The sequence below is a fragment of the Canis lupus genome, chromosome 2 (assembly GCF_003254725.2).
Source record: "Canis lupus dingo isolate Sandy chromosome 2, ASM325472v2, whole genome shotgun sequence".
In the NCBI taxonomy this organism is placed as follows: domain Eukaryota; kingdom Metazoa; phylum Chordata; class Mammalia; order Carnivora; family Canidae; genus Canis; species Canis lupus.
Window position 1 is genome coordinate 6170681 of NC_064244.1, and position 20471 is coordinate 6191151.

General features: G+C 38.0%; 1 protein-coding gene across 4 annotated transcripts in view; it reads right to left on the reverse strand.

The window, feature by feature from the left end:
* The window catches only part of MYO3A (myosin IIIA), a 240351-nt gene extending 223290 nt beyond the window's left edge, over positions 1-17061 (reverse strand). For 2 of the 4 annotated variants that reach the window (XR_007403741.1, XM_025463908.3), the window contains exons 1-2: positions 16825-17061; positions 16133-16214 (exon numbers count right to left, since the gene is read on the reverse strand). The gene's annotated coding sequence lies outside the window, so the exon portion shown is untranslated. The remainder of the gene's footprint in view (positions 1-16132; positions 16215-16824) is intronic. The other 2 variants (XM_049096892.1, XM_025463904.3) reach the window with 1 other exon arrangement.
* Positions 17062-20471: the final 3410 nt, after the last annotated feature.

A 20471-nucleotide genomic window follows, 5' to 3' on the forward strand; every position in this document is an offset into this window, starting at 1 on the left:
ATTGCTTTATACTCAGGTATTAATACAATGAATAAAAAATTTTAGAATTAACCTTAAAGATGATAAAATTCGATGTTGACAAGGTAAATCCCACATATAAGACACAATATCACTCCTCTATAAAACACAAAAATGGGTCCCCTCCATAATTCTTTTATGAGGAAATTTAACACAACCTACCAGGTCCTTTAAAGTATGGCCTTTGCTTTATGCCCTAGGCTAATGCCTCAACTTTTCTCTCAGATACTACAAACCAGTCACTCGGGATCCTTTAGAGTCATTTTTTTCTTGCTTAAGGATCTTAATGGACATGAATCCCTCCCACTTCCACCTATGGTTCTTAAGATTTTATTTATTTATTCATGAGAGACACAGAGAGAGAGGCAGAAACACAAGCAGAGGGAGAAGCAGGCCCCCTGTGAGGAGCCCAATACAGGACTCGATCCCAGGACACTGGAATCACAACCTGAGCCAAAGGCAGACACTCAACCACTTAGCTACACAGGCATCCCCACCTGTGGTTTTTTACTAAATTCCAACATCTACTTATCTTTTAGAACTTAGCTTAGATGTCATTTCCTCTCAATGAGGCCATTCTCCATTCCATTTGGGCTGCATGCCTCACCTCTGTACTTGCATAGCACTCTATCCATGATCACACCAGATCACACAACAGGCCCAACACCTGGCACGGTGCTGAAATAATTAGGAGCATATGACCAATGAGGTCAGGTGACTTTTAAATGAAGATGTTATATGTAACCTGAAATAAGACCCCAGGTTTCTTGACTTACCAGTAGTGTTTTTAACCTTCTATAGTCTCCCTATACTACATTCAACCATTTGTATAAAATTACAAGGAAAAACAAAGTAACAGAAAGAGCTCTCAGAACTTCTGGTGGCCCTTATAGTTTTTCAATTATCTGTGCAAACCCTCACTATCTTCAAAGTTAAAGAGTTGCCTACAGTTGTGCTTGTATGTGTACGTGAACACGCAGAAATACATCTATTAACTAATAGGTATTAATACTATATAATAAGGTTAGCCCATGAAATCCATTTGTCTAACCACAATTTTCAATCTCAGCCACACCACGGATCTGCTGAGTTCTTACTTTCCATATTGCCACCAACCCTATTCATTCTTCATTCCTTCTTCATTTGCTTCTTTACCAGCATAAATTCTATAGCTTGAATTATTATGACTTCCTTGCAAATACTCTCAACACTCTTGTTCCTCTTTCTCTACCATCAGTTTCCCAGGATTAAAAAAACAAACAAAAAACCCCAATTCTGGTTAAACCCTATATTTCTTCACACTTGTGCCTATAGTTAGAGAAAACTACCCAGCCACATTGACTGGTTCCACTTCAGATAACAAACCTACACAGACCCTCACCACTCACTAAATGTCCTACTGTGCTTCCCTAGTTTGCCTATTCCTTTCTCAATATTCCACAGTGATCCCTCTGCTCACATTTTTCTCTTTTCAAACAAAGCGTTTTTCTCTATCTTCTCCCATGAAATTTCCCAACTGATGCCCTTATTTAACAATTTAAAAGATAAAAGCCACAATAAATGCCTTAACACCACGAACTTTTCATCCAGAAAACCACATACCAATGCGCATCAAACATGAGTTCATTCTCATTACCTATCATTGAAGTTTGCTGTTTGGCCTCCATTAATCTGTTTCTTCAGTTCCTTCCCACCTTCAGATCTTGACTCAAACATCACTTTCTTAGAAAGGCCTTTCTTGGGAGGCACCTGGGGTTGAGCGGTGCCCTTTGGCTCAGGTCCTGATCCTGGGGGTCCCTACAGGGAGCCTGCCTTCTCCCTCTGCCTATTGTCTCTTTTCTCTTTGTGTCTCTCATGAATAAATAAATAAAATCTTGAAAGAGAAAGAAAGAAGAAAGAAAGAAAAGAAAGAAAGAAAGAAAGAAAGAAAGAAAGAAAGAAAGAAAGAAAGAGAAGAAAAGGAAAGGAAGGAGGAAGGAAGGAGGAAGGAAGGGAAGGAAGGAAGGAAGGAAGGAAGGAATGAAGGAATAAAGAGAGAGAGAGAGAGAGAGAGAAAGAGAAAGAAAGAAAGAAAGAAAGAAGAAGAAAGAAAGAGAAAGAGAAAGAAGAAGAAAAGAAAGAGAAAGAAAGAAAGAAAGAAGAAAGAAGCTCGAAAGTTAGCTTTCCCCACATATTTTATTTTTCCTTTAGAATGTAAGCTACAACAGGGTAGAGACTTTTTTTTTTAACTACTGTATCTGCAAATCCCAGAACAATGCCTAGCATATGGTGGGCAATTAGTAAATTTGGCAAAATGGGCAAATGTTCTGATAACATAGACCTTAGCTATCTTGTTCACCTCCAAATCTAATAATGCCTGACTCTATGCCCGGCATATAGTAGATGCTAAATATTACAGCTGTTGAATAAATTAATCAATGTGGTTCTTCAAAAGAAGTTTTTAAATGAGGGAGAAAAATAAGGATTAGGGAGAGCTGAAAAGAATTTGAAAATCTGAACAAAATAACGATCATGTTCTGATTCATTATACTTAAGGGCACATCATCTTGTAAATGGCTATGAATGCCTGCTAAAAATTACATCACTATATAAAAACACACTTATGAATAGTTCTTAGAACACTTAATCTTTATGAAATTTGTGCCTTTGATCCAAAATGCAATGGAATAAATAAGAAGTAATCAGTAATAATCATCCACTTTAGTGATTTCACAATCAGTGACAAGATAACTACTTCTTACATTTATATGCTTGAGTCATGCAAATAAGCATTTATGCCACCCATATAATGTAAAAGTTAGACCAAAAGACCAAATTAAATCTTGTTAAATGCCTGAAATAAGCGTTTTTAACCACAAGAAACATTCATTATATGGGATACTGCCTTTCAAGTGGTAGTGTTATTGAACACGGTTTTAATTTCTCCTACATTAATTATTAGAAATTAACTCCTGGTATTTAAATATACAGGCATAAGAATTCAATTAAGAATGACTGAACACCTAATGAGTTTAGAGTATTTTAGAGTCCTGGGGATACAAAGATATGCAACTTAAAGATAGATATATCTAAGTAATAATATGAAAAGTGATAGATAATAGAAACAAGCATAAAGTGCTAGAGTAGGCCAGGTGAAAATGCAATTAATTCTGAAGTGATATTGAAAAGATACAGAAAATAAGCAGTATTGGAGCTGGTCATTAAACATGAACTAAAGGTTGTCCAAAACATAATTTCCTCTTTAACAATTATTGGTAAGACAAATATTTAAAGTAGTGCATTGTTATATTATAAAACATTATAAAACAATAATCACAGAATAGCAAAAGCACACCTAGTGAAATCTTATTTAAAAAAACCAAACTCCCAACAAGTAGGTAAAATGAAGCCTCAAATGACTTCCTCAAAATTAAACACTAAAGAATTCAAAAACTTAGAATAGAAGCAAGTCTTCTGAATATTAAACTGTACTTTTTCTACTACTGATTATTTAAGAATATTAAATTAAAATGTGAGTTAGTAAACAACTAATTATTTAATGATTACAGTAGTATTCTACATGGCAATGAATCCTTTTTTTTTTCTAACCCTTTAATACTCACAGAATAAAAAATAAGTCTCTAGCTCATAAAATGAAAACTAACTTCTTAATTATATGATCATATATGCTAAATAACTTTTTGGCATATATACTTACTATATTTTGACATATGTATTTACCATAATTCCAGAAAGGTACTTCCATTTTAAAAGCTAGATCATCGGGATCCCTGGGTGGCGCAGCAGTTTAGCGCCTGCCTTTGGCCCAGGGCGCGATCCTGGAGACCCGGGATCGAATCCCACGTCAGGCTCCCGGTGCATGGAGCCTGCTTCTCCCTCTGCCTGTGTCTCTGCCTCTCTCTCTCTCTCTCTCTGTGACTATCATAAATAAATAAAAATTAAAAAAAAAAAAAAAAAAGCTAGATCATCATCTTTTTAAATTGATTTATTATAGGGATGCCTGGATGGCTCAATGGTTGAGCATCTGCCTTTGGCTCAGGGAGTGATCCCAGAGTGCTGGACCCTGCAGGGTGCCTGCTTCTCTCTCTGCCTTTGTCTCTGTCTCTCTCATGAAAAAATAAATAAATCTTTAAAAAAATAAAATAAGTTGACTTATCGAGCTGCTGAGGGTTTTTTTTTTTCATGATAGAAAAAAGACCATAATATAGTGAAAAAAAGTATCTTACTTCAGGATCTTATCATTCACCTCAACACTTATTTTGACTATTTTGTACACCTGCACTTCATTCTGCTTTACTAAAATAACCAAACTGCCTTCATGCTTATTTTAAAACACAGCAGGAGTGATCTCCCATTGGTCTGTGTCTTCGTTCTGCCTGGAATGCTCTTTCTCCAGATACCAATATCGCCTAGTCCCTCACTTCCTTTAATACTTGCATCAGCCATCACCTGCTAAATAAGTCCTATCCTAACCATCCTGTTTAAAATGCCAACCTGCCCTCTTCCACTCCATCCTACCTCCAAATTCCTGGTCTTTCCCTGCTCTATTTTCATAACACTTTTTACCTCCTTTCATACTACATCACTTCCTATTTATTATGTTTTATTTATTGTTTTTCTATACTACTAAAATGTAAGCCCATGAGCATGGAAATTTTATCCAGGTTGTTCAATGATATATCCCAAAGATTCTAATTCCATGACAGGCACAGAGGAAGTACTCTCTAAGTATTTCTTGAATGCTGGATAGAAATGAATAGAAAAATTTCACATGATTTTACCAAGGAATTGAATCAAATATTTTAAAAAGTATGTCATCTTATGCAATCTATCTTCAGAGACTAGAGATAGAGGGAACACTTGAGAGTACCTACAAAGAAAGATAAATTATTAAAAAAAAAAAAAGAACCAAACAAAAACCCTGGATATGCAAATTAAAATAAATGAATTGAAAAATTGCCTAGAGGGGTTTAAACAGATTTGAACAGACAAGAAAACCAGCAAACTTGAAGACAAGTCATTTGAAATTATCAAGTCTGAGGGGAAAAAAGAATGTAGAAAAATGAACAGAGCCTAAGGGATTTACGAGTTCAGAAGAACCAACATAAGCATTATGAGTACTAGAAGAAGGAGAATGAGGCAGAGAGATTATTTGAAGAAGTGATAGCTGAAAACATTGTAAATTTAAGGAAAAGACAGGGATGTACAAATCCATGTAGATGGATCTACAGATCCAAGAGGCCCAACAAACTGCAAGGATAAATCCAAAGAAACCCACACTGAAATACATTATAATGTAGCTGTCAAAAGTCAAAGACAAAGAAGGAATTTTGATGGCAGCAAGAGAAAAGCAATTCATCATTCACATGATTTCCCAGCAGAAATCTTTTAAGTCAGAAGGGAGTGGAATAATATAGTTAATGTGATGAAAGAAAAACTTGTAAACTGAGAATTTTATATGCAGCAAAACTGTCCTAAAAATGAGAGACATGAACACTTCCCTAAATAAATAAAAGCTGAGGGAGTTCATTACCACTAAATATGTCCTACAAGAACTGCTAAAGAGAGTTGAAATCCTTCAGGTTGAAATGAAAGATGCTAGACACTATATAATGCTAAAAGGATTAACTCATCAAGTTATAACAATTATATAGATGCACAAAACATCAGAGCTCCAAAATATATGAAACAAATGTGATATAATTGAAGGAGAAATAAATAGCTCTCCAATAGTAGCAGGAAACTTTAGTACCCTGCCTTCAGTAACAGATAAAACAATGGGACAGAGATCAGTACGGAAACATAGGACTTGAACAACACTATAGATCAATTGGTGGTCTATACAGACACATACAGAATGTTCCATTTAACAATAGCAGAATACACATTTTTCTCAAGTGTAGATGGAACGTTCTTCAAGATAAACCATATGTTAGGCCATAAGACAAGTCTTAGTAACTTAGTAAATGTAAAAGACTGAAAGCATACAGAATACCTTTTTCACTCGGAACATAATAAACTTAGACATCATTCTGTCTAAATTCTGGAAAACTGGAAAATCCACATTTATGTGGAAATTAAACAACACACTATTAAACAACTAATGAGTCCTACAAGAAACAAGGAAAATTAGAAAATATCTTGAAGCAAATAAAAATACAACATAGCAAAACCTGAGGTATGCAGCAAAAGCAGTGCAAAGAGGCAAGTTTATTGGTATAGAAGCTTATGTTAAAAAAGAAGAAAAATCTCAAGTCCTAATTTCATACCCTAAAACTAGAATTAGAGGAAGAGGAACACATGAAAGCCAAAAGTAAAAAAAGGAAATAACAGATTATTAGAGCAGTGATAAGTAAAAAAAGAAAAGAGAAAACCCAACAAAACCAAGAGTTTGTTCTTCAAGAGATAAAGTTAACAAATTTTAGTCAGTACACTGACTAAGAAAAAAATGGAGAAGATATAAATAAGTAAAACCAGAAATGAAACAGCGAGCATTACTACTGATTTCATAAAAATAGAAAGGATTGAACTAGGAAAATTTACATGCCCACAGAGTGGATAAACTAGATAAAATGGGTAAATTCTTAGGAACACAAAATCTTCCAAGACTTAATCATGAAAAAATTAAAAATCTGAATGGACCTATAACAAGTAAGGAAATTGAATCAGTAATCAAACACATGTCAACAACAAAAGAAGCCCAGGACTACATGGGTTTACTGGTTAATTCTACTAAACATTAAAGGAAAAATTAACACCCTACACAAAAATTAACACCTTAAGCTCTTAAAAAACAAGTACTAAGAATCTTTAAACTCTTCCAAAAAATTTAGGAGGACTTAGCAGTGCCTAACTCATTCTATGAGGGTAGCATTACCCTGATAGCAAAGCCAGGCAAAGAAAAGAATGCTGCAAACCAATAACCCAATAAGCAATGAGACAAAAATCTTCAAATAAAATACCACCACTCGGGATCCCTGGGTGGCGCAGTGGTTTGGCGCCTGCCTTTGGCCCAGGGCGCGATCCTGGAGACCCAGGATCGAATCCCACGTTGGGTTCCCGGCGCATGGAGCCTGCTTCTCCCTCTGCCTATGTCTCTGCCTCTCTCTCTCTCTGTGACTATCATAAATAAATAAAAATTTAAAAAAAAATACCACCACTCTGAATTCAATAGCATATTCAAAGTGTCTCAATGGCACAGCCAAAGAGTCATATACAATGACCAAGTGGGATTTATTCTTGGAATGCAAGAATGGTTCAATATATGAAAATCAATCAATGTAACACATGGCATTAACAAAATGAAATGTAAAAAAATGATCATTTAAATTGATGCAGAAACACATTTGATAAAATTTAATACTCATTCAAGATTTAAAAAAAAAAAAAAAACTAAGAATAGAAGAAACCTCCCTGGACATAGTAAAGAAAACTCCCTGGACATCTATAAAAAACCTATAGCTAACATCACACTCTTTGGTGAAAGACTGAAAGCCTTTCCTCTAAGAACAGGAACAGACAACAAGGCCTACTTTCACCATTTCTACTCAACAAAGTACCAGAAGTCCTCACCAATGCAAGTAGTCAAGAAAAAGAAATAAAAGACATCCATGGATAAAGATGTTGTGTGCATACACACACATACACACACAATGGAATATTACTCAGCCATCAAAAAATTAAATCTTGACATCTGCAATGTGGATAGAACTAGAGGGTATTATGCTAAGTGAAATAAGTCAATCAGAGAAAGACAATTATCATATAATTTCACTCATATGTGTAATTTAAGATACAAAACAGATGAGCATAGAGGAAGAGAGGGAAAAATAAAAAACGGAGACAAACCAAACACTTAACCATAGGAAACAAACTGAAGGTTCCTGGAGGGATGGGGTGATGGGGTAATTGGATGATGGGCATTAAGGAGGGAATGTGTAATGAACACTGGGTGTTATATTAAACAGATGAATCACTGAACTCTACCTATGAAACTAATAATACACTATATGTTAATTAATCAAATGTAAATAAAATTAAATTTAAAAAAGAATAAAGCATTTCCATATCAAAAGTAAAAAAAAAAAAAGACGTTCAAATTGGAAGGGAAAATTAAAATTATCCCTATTTCTCTATTCACAGATGACTTGATATTCTATGTAGAAAGCCCTAAAGAAGCCACAAAAGGATCATTAGAACTAATCAATGAATTCAGGAAAGTTGTAGGATGCAAAATCAGTTTAATTTCTATACATTAACAATGAATCTGAGAAGGAAATTCAGAAAACAATTCTATTTACAATAGCATCAAAAAGAAAAAAATACTTAGGAATAAATTTAAGCAAGGAGGCAAGACAAGAGACTTGTATAGTGCAAACTACGAAACATTGCTGAAAGAAATTAAACAAGAAACAACGAAATGTAGAGACATCCTGTGCTCACATATTGGAAGACTTGATACCGTTAAGATGTCAATACTACCTCAAACAATCTACAGATGCATTCCCTACGAAAATCCCAGAAACAAATAGAAAAAAAAATCCTAAAACTCACATGGAATCTCTAAGAACTTCAAATAACCCAAAAAATCCTACAAAGAAGGATAAATTTGGAGGTTTCAACACATCCTGATTTCAAAACTTATTTCAAAGCTACAGTAACCAAAAGAGTGTGATCCTGGCATATAGACCAAAAGAATAAATTAAAGAGCCCAGAAATGAAACTTCATATACATGGTCAAATGATTTTCAACAAGACTGCCAAGATAATTAAATAGGGAAAGAACAATCTTTTCAACAACCGGGGTTGAGAAAACTGGACAACCATATGTAAAAAAATGAAGCTGAATCTTTATGTTACGCCATATACAAAAAATTAACCCAACACCCACCCCACCCCTGCATGGGGCCTGGGCTCAGCAAGAAGTCTGTTTGGGATTCTCTCTCTCTCTCTCCCTCTACCCCTTACCACCATGCTCAATCTCTCAATCTCTCTCTCTCTCTCTCTCAAATCAATAAATAAATCTTTAAAAAAAAAAGAAAGAAAAAATTAACCCCAAATGTATCAAAGACTTAAACATAAGACCTAAAACTAAAGAACTTAGAAGAAAACATAGGGGAAAAGCTTCGTAACAGTGAATTTGGCAATGATTTCTTGGATAGGACACCAAAACACAGGCAACAGATAAAACAGACTGGATTTCATAATAATTAAAAGCTCTTGTGCATCAAAGGGCACTATCAACAGAATGAAAAAACCTGCAGAATTGAAGAAAATATTTACAAATCATGTATCTCATAAAGGGTTAACCAGAATATAAAAAGAACTCCACCAACATAACAAAATAACCCAATTTAAAATGTGGGCAAAGGACTTGAAGAGAGATTTGTCCAAACAGATATTCAAATGGACAATAAGCAAATGAAACGATGCTCATCACCACTACTCATTAGGAAAATGCAAATCAAAACCATAATGAGATGCTACTTCATACCCATTAGGATGGCTATTAACAAAAACACAGAAAACAAGTGTTGTTGAGGTTGGGAGAAATTGGAACTTTTGTGCATTGTGGAAATGTAAAATAGTACAGCTACTATGGAAAATGAGATAATGGTTCTTCAGAAAAACACAGAAGGGATCCCTGGGTGGCTCAGTGGTTAAGTGTCTGCCTTCAGCCCAGGGCGTGATCCTGGAGACCCGGGATCAAATCCCACGTCAGGCTCCCTGCATGGAGCCTGCTTCTCCCTCTGCCTGCATCTCTGCCTCTCTCTCTCTCTCTTTCTCTCATGAATAAATAAAATCTTTAAAATAAAAAAAAGAAAAGAAAAGAAAAACACAGAATTACCAACAATTCTGCTTTTGGGTATGTATTCAAAAGAACCAAAAGCATGTTATCAAAGAGATATATGCAAATTCATGTTCACAGAAGTATTACTCACAATAGCTAAAAGGTGGGAGCAACTCCCATTGTCCATCAATGGAATGGAAGAGATTCATTAACACAATGCTATATGTACATACAATGGAATATTCAGCCTTAGAAGGGAAAGGACATTCTAACACATGCTACAACAGAGGTTAGCCTAGAAGACATTATGCTTAGTGAAAAAAGGCAGCCACAAAAGGGCAAATATTGCATGATTGCATTTATACATAGTACCTAGAATAGTCAAACTCAGAGACAGAAAGTAGAATTGTGGTTACTAGGGACATGGAGGAAGGAGAATGAATGGAAATTATTGTTTAGTGGGTAGAGCTTTAGTTTAGGAAGTTGAAAAAGTTCTGGAGATGGATAGTGGTGATAACAGTACAACAATGTGAACGTACTTAATGTCACTGAACTGCACATTCTAAAATGATTAAATGGGTAAATTGTATGTAATCCACATTACAATAAAAAATTACCCAGGATGCAGTACAGGGAAACAAAGTAATGAAAAACATGAAAGCCAAACTGAAATATATGGAAAGGAGAATGGAACAGTCTGCTTGCCCTCAAATCCATGCATGACCTTCTATGTCCTGAGACTGGGGAGCTGAGATCTCAAAATTGTATTTTCCACACCACTTGTTCCCTTGGCTTCCTCCTCTGCTAGATTCTGTCCGTGGGACTCCCAGGCAGGAGACTGGATGGTAGAAGAAAAGGGTACCAGGATATTTCTCCTCTGTTTTCTCTGGGTTTTATGATATCTCCATCAGTGGCTATGTCTAAATTAGAATCTGCCATGGTTCAAGATGGCCTCAGCTTCTGGATTCTGAAGAGACCATCTCCTTATTGCAATCCTACAGCCCAAGCAGTGATAAGAGTTTTTTGCTATTGCTAAGCATTAACTTAATCCCTATGCCCTGTCTGGTATTCAGATATCCCAAAACATTTATAATTAATTCTTCGTATGCCTTAGTCTGTTCAGGCTGTTATAACAAAAATACCATAAACTGGGCAGCTTATAAACAACAAGCACTTATTTCTCCTAATTCTAGAGGCTGGGAAGTCCAACATCATGTACTGGTAGATCCAATGTCTGGTGAGGCCCCACTTCCTAGACAGCTGTGTTTTCACAATAACCTCACATGAGCTACCTCTTTGGGGTCTCTTTTATAAGAATACTAATCCTGTTCATGAGGCTCTGCCCTCCTGACCTAATCACCCCCAAAGGCCCCACTTCCCAAAAGCATCACCCTGGTGGTCAGGATTTCAACATAGGAATTTCAGGAGGACACAAACATTCAGATCATAGCACCATCTTAAATTCCCTGTTGAACTACCCGGTATTCATTGTTTTCCTGACTGATTCAGTCTAATACACATCCAATCCATTTGAGAAGGAGAGAATAGAGAAATGGAGAAAAAGCAACAGATAATGGCTGAGAGTTTTCCTAAAGAGGTGAAAGGTGTGAACACTCAAATTTAGGAAGTTCAAGTAGGGTAGATAAAAAGAAATCCACAGTTAGATACACACCACAATAAAACCATGAAACACCAAAAACAAAGAAAAGCTCTTAAAACCAACCAAACAGAAAAGATATATTCCATGTAGAGGAAAACAATTAGAATGTGTGCTGATATTTCTTCTTTTTTTAAAGATTTATTTGAGAGAGAGAGCAAGAGAAAGAGCTGGGGGAGGGGCAGAGAGAGAGAGGAAGAGAAGCAAAGTCCCACTAGGCAGAGAACCACACACAGAGCTTAACCCCAGGATCCTGAGATCATGACCTGAGCAGAAATCAAGACGCTCAACTGACTGAGCCACGCAGGTGCCCCTTGACTACTAATATTTCAATAGAAAGCAGTACTATGAAATATTCAATATATATATGTATATATACATATATATTCAAATGAAAGGAAATAATTTTCATAAACAAAAGTACCCACAAAAGTATCTTTCAAGATCAAAGGCAAGATAACGACATTTTTTACCAAAAGAAAATTTGTGTTTAACAATGATGACCTCTGGGACGCCTGGGTGGCTCCGTGGTTGAGCGTCTGTCTTTGGCTCAGGGCATGATCCCAGGGTCCTGGGATCAAGTCCCACATCAGGCTCCCTGCATGGAGCCTGCTTCTCCCTCTGCCTATATCTCTGCCTCTCTCTGTGTGTCTCTCAAGAATAAATAAATAAAATCTTTAAAAACAAAACAAAACAAAACAAAACAAAACAAAACAAAACAATGATGACCCTGGAGAAAGAGCACGTTTATAAGGATACCTTTCAAGAATGGTAATGATCCACAAGAAAGGTCTTGTTGCCAAAAACAGTAAAGAAACTATTACGCATACACATAGATCTAAACTAGCACTGACTGTAAGACACAACAATAGATAATAATGAATTATAATATAATGAAATTAATAGAGTGAATAATAATGAATAATAATGAAAAGTGTAGTAATAGGATTTAAATGTTCCTAAATTCTGTATATGGTTAAAGAGGAGGTTAGAAAGAATAACTTCAAACTTTTAAGATAAATATACATGTTAAATACATACATTAAACACTAGAGCCTCAAAATACCAGTATGTAAAGAAAGTAGCAGGTGGCTTTACTCAAAGCCAAGCAATATCGTAATACCTGATTCTTACTTTTTAAAAAATTCATCATATATTTTTGCAGAACATTACTGGAGGATCCTTCCCTTAATGCACCCACTTCTGCTTAGCTGTTTCAATTTCACCACATAAAGTTTAAGTTATGTTCAAAAGGAGCTCCTTTCTATGATGGAAGAGATGCTGGAACGTCAACAGGTCAGCTACTTAAATAGTCCCTCTCCACATGGCACCAGGATGATCTCAACACAGAAAATCAGATCACATTATTTCCTGCTAACAAGCCTTCAACATCCATATTCTTACTGTGGTCTCCAGATCCTGAATGATCTGGCTCCTTCTGACACACCTAAACTCACCCTAAGTTTTTCTTCACCACTCCCTGTGTCTTCAGATCCCCTGCCTTCTGACAGGTCTTAGAACTCTGTAAACCCTCTTTTGCTGCAGGATGTCATGTTGTCTTGGCCTAGCCGCTTTCCCAAACCCTCTGCATGGCTGGCGTGACCTTCCCTTATATACATACCATCAGGATCACATATGGTTACTACACCCACAGATGAATTATCCCTGCTTTTAATTTACTGTATAGATTATTCTGCTGGCATGATTCTGAAAGTAATAAAGCCTTCCTGGTTAAAAGAAGCCACTACAAAGTCTGTTTGCCATAATAAACAACCTCACAGAGACACCAGGCTGAATCACCAAACAAGTTCTGGGTATTTCCTTTCTCACAGAACTTTACAACAGATCCACAGAAATCTCTGGTCTAACCCAACTGCAGACCAGATGAACTGGACACACATCCCTTCAGCTTTCCAATAACATAGTAATAAAGCATGGTTTAAAACAGGCCTTGTCTAGTTGAGTTATATGTATGGTCTGTTTTGAATGAGCCATAATCAATGTTTTGTTCCCTTCAATTTGCTTAAAGATGCTTTGTAGAGAGGGAAAACAAGGTCTACTTATATACTTCCATACATGTCTTCTTTCTACCACTCATTTTCTTAGTTTGTAATTATGGGGATAAAAGTACTTGCTTAAAATAAACGCTAGAACCAAAAGAAAAGCTATCATTTCCTAGAAAATTTTTCCAGAGTTAAAAAGTGGCATTAGTGAGAACCCAAAAACACTTGAAGTCATCAGAACACTATTTTAGGCTTTGGTACAAACCTTTAAGCTTCAATGTCCACAGCCATAAAGTGGAATGATAATGCATGTCTGAACTAATTCTGCATTAAGTATCAAATAAGGAAATGCTTCATAAATTGTAATATAGGATTACTCCATTTCTTTTTAAAGATAAAATTTGGGTTATGGTTTTGGCCTACAAATTATCCATTCAAATTGGTAAAGTATATTCCAGAAATCACAGCCTGAAAAGTCTGCAGGAGCAAGGGAGGTGAAATACATAAGGGAAGCAGGTGGGAGGAAATTAAAAGCAGGGGCCTAAAAAAAAAAAAAAAAAAAGCAGGGGCCTGATGGACACTGGGGTGTACATGCACCCCATCCAAAGGGGACAACCACATCCTGGCATTAGCTGCAATCAGATGCAAGCTCTACCTCTGCTAGCCCTCTTGTTTTTTCAGGAAAAGCTAGGACTTTGGGAATTTATGTAAAATGAACTAATTTTAAAATATTGGTAAATAATTTTAAGGTATTTGGGCAGCCTGGGTGGCTCAGTGGTTCAGTGCTGCCTTCAGCCCAGGGCATGATCCTGGAGATCCAGGATCGAGTCCCACATCAGGCTTTCTGCATGGAGCCTCCTTCTCCCTCTGCCTGCTTCTCCTTCTGCCTGTGTCTCGGCTTCTCTGTTTCTCGAATAAATAAATAATCTTTAAAAAAATAATAATTTAAAGGTATTCAATTATTGTAAAGTAATGATCTGACCCAAATCAACATATCCAAAAACCAAATTCAGCTTTTATGCCATCACCTAAGGACTTCTCCATGAGGTTTTGTGCTATTTGTCAAGAAATGACCAACAGATATAAACCTAACCACATGGTGTGATCATCCTCAAATCTCAGGAAAAACAGACAATAGTGATGGCTAGCATTTTTCTGACTGCCATATGCCAGCTGCCTACTGTACTTACAGTTTTATATACATTATGTGATTTAGTACTCATCAGAAATATTCCATAAAGGTATTACTGTAACTCACATTTTCAGAAAAGAAGACTGGGATTAGAGAATTTTTAAGGTTATAAAGCTGGTATACGGTAGAGTCAAGAAAAAGGTCAGATCAAAGGTTATGGTAGAAAATTGGTGATCGGTGATAGATGATTTCAGTTTAGAAGAGTAATAGTGCCCAACTTGAGGTTCCTGACTCCCAATGTGTCCCCAAAGTGGTAAGGGGTCTTGCATGAATTATTTTGAACGTCTAATGGAAATCTTCTATCCACCCTCTGACAGATAACTGAGTTTGTTTCTTATTACCAAGGAAAGGGAGTTTGTTAGAAACAATCTTTCAAATTATAGATCTAAAGGGAAGACTAATGAAGGGATCTTTGTTTTAAAAAAAAAAAAGTTGTAAATGAAAATTTAGAGCACTGACACTGCAGAAATTATAAAAATGATAAAACAATTTTTTTAAAAAATTTTATTTATTTATTCATAGAGACACAGAGAGAGAGAGAGAGAGAGAGAGGCAGAGATACAGGCAGAGGGAGAAGCAGGCTCCACACAGAGAGCCTGAAGTGGGACTCGATCCAGGGTCTCCAGGATCACACCCTGGGCTGCAGGCGGCGCTAAACCGCTGCGCCACCGGAGCTGCCCATAAAACATTTTTATATCAAAACTTTATATAATCTACAGTCATAGGGACACTTAGGTGGCTCAGCGGTTGAGCGTCAGCCCGTCAGCCTTCGGCTCAGGGCATGATCCTAGAGTCCTGGGATAGAGCCCCACATTGGGCTCCCTGCATGGAGCCTGCTTCTCCCTCTGCCTGTGTCTCTGCCTCTTTTTTTCTCTCTCTGTCTCTCATGAATAAATAAATAAAATCTTAAAAAAAAAAAAAAAAAACTACAGTCATATACTCTCTAAAGTAGATTTGCACTTACAAATACTTATTTGTTCACCAAACTACTGGTAGCAACTAATGGACCTTCAAATATTTTGGATTTGGCAGATAAGTCACTTTTCAAACATCTGCACAAAAAAATTTAGGCTGTAAAGATACAGTTGAAAAAGGAAGTGCAAGACAATGCTATCTATCCTCTTTCGCGATGTGACCAAAATCTCTTCAAGTAGATATACAACGCTGGTGTGAAAGACCATTCATTATCTTTCACTATGCACTTTTTCACCCCATCAATAATAATAAAAAAAAAGGACTAAGACAAATGAGAGTAATTTTTCACACATGCTAAACATCCCATCAATACATTCATAAAAAAACAAGTTATCGTTGAAATCTTATACATCTCTAAATTCTCCCATTTGAAAACAATTCTTTTCAAAGGTAATAAAAATCAATAACGCGTGAATAACACGGACCCTCATTTATTTGTCCAAACTTGGAACCTGGGCTCCAGCAAAGCCAGAAATGTTGTGAACTTGATCACCTACCTTTAGAAAAGTCTGAAAGTAATGCATAATAACGCTCAGATACAAGAGATAAGGTGTCCAGGCTGCCGCTGTGATCCTTGGCCTGCGACACACAACAAAAAAGTCATGGTGTTACACGGATAAGCATCTAGGAGCTGGGAAAATAATTAGAAGGTGAACTTAAAACATTTACATAGTGTGGCACTACCGTAACTTTTTTCTCCCGTCTTAGCATTTTTACACCACTAACACGGGCCCAAAGCGCCTCATTTCCTGTATAGGCACTAAACAAACCTAGAGTCACTGGATCAATGTGAATTATTTAAAAACAAAACAAAACACCCTTAATGCTTTAAGAGCACCTACAATCACCAAGAAAACTGCAGAAACAAACCCATGAGGATTCTTCGGCTTTTCCAAAGTCTTTTTTTTTTTTTTTTAGTGCCAAATACAACGGCTATTTCAAGGCTTACGTCCAGTTATCACCCTAGCTATAATAAACGATTACTTAAATTTTTTTTGCCTTAAACCTCACTTAGGAAAACTTCAGCAAGGTACACACAGAAACTACTGGAAAACAGGGCTGTTGGCAAGTTGAAATGACATCGTTTCGGGTAGGATTCTCCTATTTCTTAACAAGGATCACAATGCTCTCGTCTGCACTTCCTCTGTCCTCAGAAAGAGAACTCTGCAGGAACCCCCGCCCCACCGACCTGCTCCCAGAGAAACCAGCCCCGAGCCGGAGCTCCCGGGCCAAGCCGGCGCGGCGCCGCAGGTCCCCCGGGACGGCCGGGACGGCCGGGACGAGGTGCGCGCTGCCCGCCGGATCTCCGCGCTGCGAGGGCTCGGCGCCGGGCCGGGGCGCGCGCGGGCGCCCCCCACACGACCCCCGGGGCCGGCCGGCGCCCCGCCTCCCGCGCCGCGCAGGCCCCGCCCCCTCGGAGGGCTGCCCGCCGGCCCCGCGTGGCCGTGACCCCTCCCTGGGCCGGGAGCGGGCGCCGCCGACTGGGCTCCCGGGGCGCGGGCACGTGCGTCCCGCTCGCCGCGCGCCCGCCGCCGCTCCCGGAGCGCGCGGAGAGCGGAGAGGGTTGGCCGCCGCCTGCGCGTCTGCGGCCGGGGCTGCCTGAGCCTCCGCGGCCTGGCGCCCGGGACGGGGGGGACGGGGGCGACGGGGGCGGCGGGGGTGGCGGGGGGGTAGCGCAGCGCCCACCTGGGGCGCCCTGGAGCCCTGGACCCGCTGGGACAGGCCCAGCGTCCTGGACCAAAGTCACCTCTTTTTAATGCGCGGCGTCCCCGCCCCCCTCCGCCCCCGACTTACCCCAAGCTACGTGAGGCCGAAAATAAGTGACCAAGGAGGTAGTCGCCCCCACATACGAGATGTCTTTGGCGGTTTAAGGAACCTGGCGTCCGGCTTGGGCCGAATGAGCTGCAAACTGGGCTTCGGGAAGGCGCCTAGTGATCACCAGTCCTCTGGCTGGTGCCGTCCTGACAGTCCTGAGCTCCACGAGTGGGTCCACGCTGAGCGAGTCCCCTGCACAGCCTCAGGGAACGTACTGCACGTGGTTATGCCTTTCTCCCTTTCAACAGGTGCGAACCACGGTCAAAATGTCCTTTCATTCTGTTAATGATCTAAATGGGCCTGACATTAATGATGTTAGCTAAGTGAGAATTCTAGAAGAGGACAGAGCTTATCTAGTCCTAATCAACGCATCTGCCTTAAAAAAAAAAAAAAAAAAAGTGATCATTGGAATAGAGGCCAAAAAGGCATTCAGCATATTCAAGATCCTCAGAAAATACCTTCGAAATCTAGAAATTGAATAGCGATTTTTTTCCCCTCAGAATATCGTCTATCTCATATTCGAGGATATCTCAGAATATTGAGAATATATCAATACTAACTTTATGTAACTTTATGTAAAAAGACCCAAAATTTCAAGTTACTTCTTTAAAAACCAGGATATAAAATATATTATTTAGCATAATAAAAAGAAGCAACCAACTGGCCACATACAAAATAGGCCAACAATAAGCATCTCAAATACAATGGGAATGGGGCGCCTGGGTGGCTCAGTTGGTTAAGCAGCTGCCTTAGGCTCAGGTCATGATCCCAGGGGCCTGGGATGAAGCTTCATGCTCAGCGGGGAGTCAGCCTCGCCCTCTGCCCCCTCCCCCTGCTCATGCTTCCTCTCCCTCCCTTTCAAGTAAATAAATAAAATCTTTAAAAAATAAATAAAATACAATGGGAAAATGGATCGCATTCACAATAGCAGCAAAGAATATGAAATAACTAGGAATGATTAAAAAATGAGAAATGTAGCAGATCTGAAAAAGTATTGAGAAAGTACTTATAAAATATTTTGTTAACTAGGGAGACATAGGATATCCTTAAGTGAGAAGACAAGACTTTAAATATATAATTACTACCTCCTAAATTAAGAGACAGAAATATTCTAGAATTCATCCGAGAAACCACATAAACTAGAAAAGCTAAGACCAGTGGTTCTCAGACTGTGGTCATAGGGCATCTGAGGTCTTTCAAGGGGTTCGCAAAATCAAAATTGCTTTCACGATAATATTAAGAGTTTTTTTCACTCCTTTTTTGTACCCATTCTTTTATAAGTTTAGAGGCAAGTTTTCCAGTGACTACATACTATGTGTTATCACAAGAGATCCAATGCTGAAGCATACATCTTCTATCATGCGAGGCATTAAACAAATTTGCAAGAATGTAAAGGAATGTCATTTCTTCCACTAAATTTCTTTTATTTTGGAAATTACAGTTATTTTTTCGTTAAAAAAATGTTATTTACACTAACATTAATTAATTTACTAGTGTTTTCAAATTTATTTTTAAATAAATGTATTTTTTTAATTTCTCAGTTTAATTTCTCACATGGTAAATATCAGTAGATATAACACATAAGTAAAAGCTTTCTGGTGTCCTCAAATGATTTTTAAGAGCATAAAAGAGGGTCCAAGACTAAAAAGCTTGAGAACCTTTAAGGAACTTCTCCCTCTGCCTGTGTATTTGCTTCTGTCTCTGTCTCTGTCTCTCATGAATAAATAAATAAAATCTTTTAAAAAGTAAACTATAATAATTAAGAGTAAGGCACTAACACAAGAATAGAACAGTATGTACAATCCAATCAGCCTAAGACCGTTAAGGACAAAACCTGTGGTCTCGCAGTCAAGTGTACTGACTCATTGCAACAGTGGAGACTCCCCACCAGAGGAACCATGAGTCAGAGTTTTGGTAAGTTCAAAGTAGAGCCAGGCTGGGAGTAAAGGGGTCAATATGAGGTTAGGACTGCAAAATGAACCCAGGGCTTGTTTCCTGGGATAAACATGGAATGTCATATTCAGAAACACCTCATGTGAAGCTCTGTTCCTGAACTGTAAAACCGTGGCCATTTCTCTGTGTCAAAATGAATTAGAACCTCCAAGGAAGAATGGGATGTTTCCTGCTTACCGATATAATTTAAAAATTAAAATTCCTGATTTTCTGTAATTTTAGAGACATAATTTTCCAGTGAATAAGAAAGTAGCAGTTACTCAAAGAAGATGGCTGTAGTAAAACTTTAGAGCTACAACATGCTCTTAGAAGGATAATGGTTTCCTGTTCATCTTGCAGCTGGCTGTAGCAGTCTGCTAAAATGCCAGGTAGATTTTTACTTTCTCAATCTGGTCTTTTTGTTTTTCAAAAGAAACTGATTAAATAGTTCAAAATAGATTTGAGTTAAATTTATCAATTATTTTCCTTTATGGTTTGCTAATAAATACAAGAATTTAGCATATGATGTGAAGCCATAGAAAGCAATATAGGAGAAAAATAAATGATTTTGGGAGTGTTGGCTAGTTTAGGCAAAGATATGATTAGACCAGTGTGTCATACCGTGCACAAAAGAAATAATGTGGGATCCCTGGGTGGCGCAGCGGTTTGGCGCCTGCCTTTGGCCCAGGGCGCGATCCTGGAGATCCGGGATCGAATCCCACGTCAGGCTCCCGGTGCATGGAGCCTGCTTCTCCCTCTACCTGTGTCTCTGCCTCTCTCTCTCACTGTGTGCCTATCATGAATAAATAAAAATTAAAAAAAAAAAAAAAAAGAAATAATGTAAGGATTTAATCTTCTTCTAATCAAACCAGAAGTCTAGAAAAAAAATAAAATTAATATCTATCAAATATCTAGGTGGAAAAAGATTTTATATTCAAAAGTAACCATATAGGAAAACAATTGGGAATTTTATTTTATTATTTTTTAAAGATTTTATTTATTATTCATGAGAGACACAGAGAGAGAAGCAGAGACATAGGTAGAGGGAGAAGCAGGCTCCCTGTGGGGAGCCTCATGCAGGACTTGATC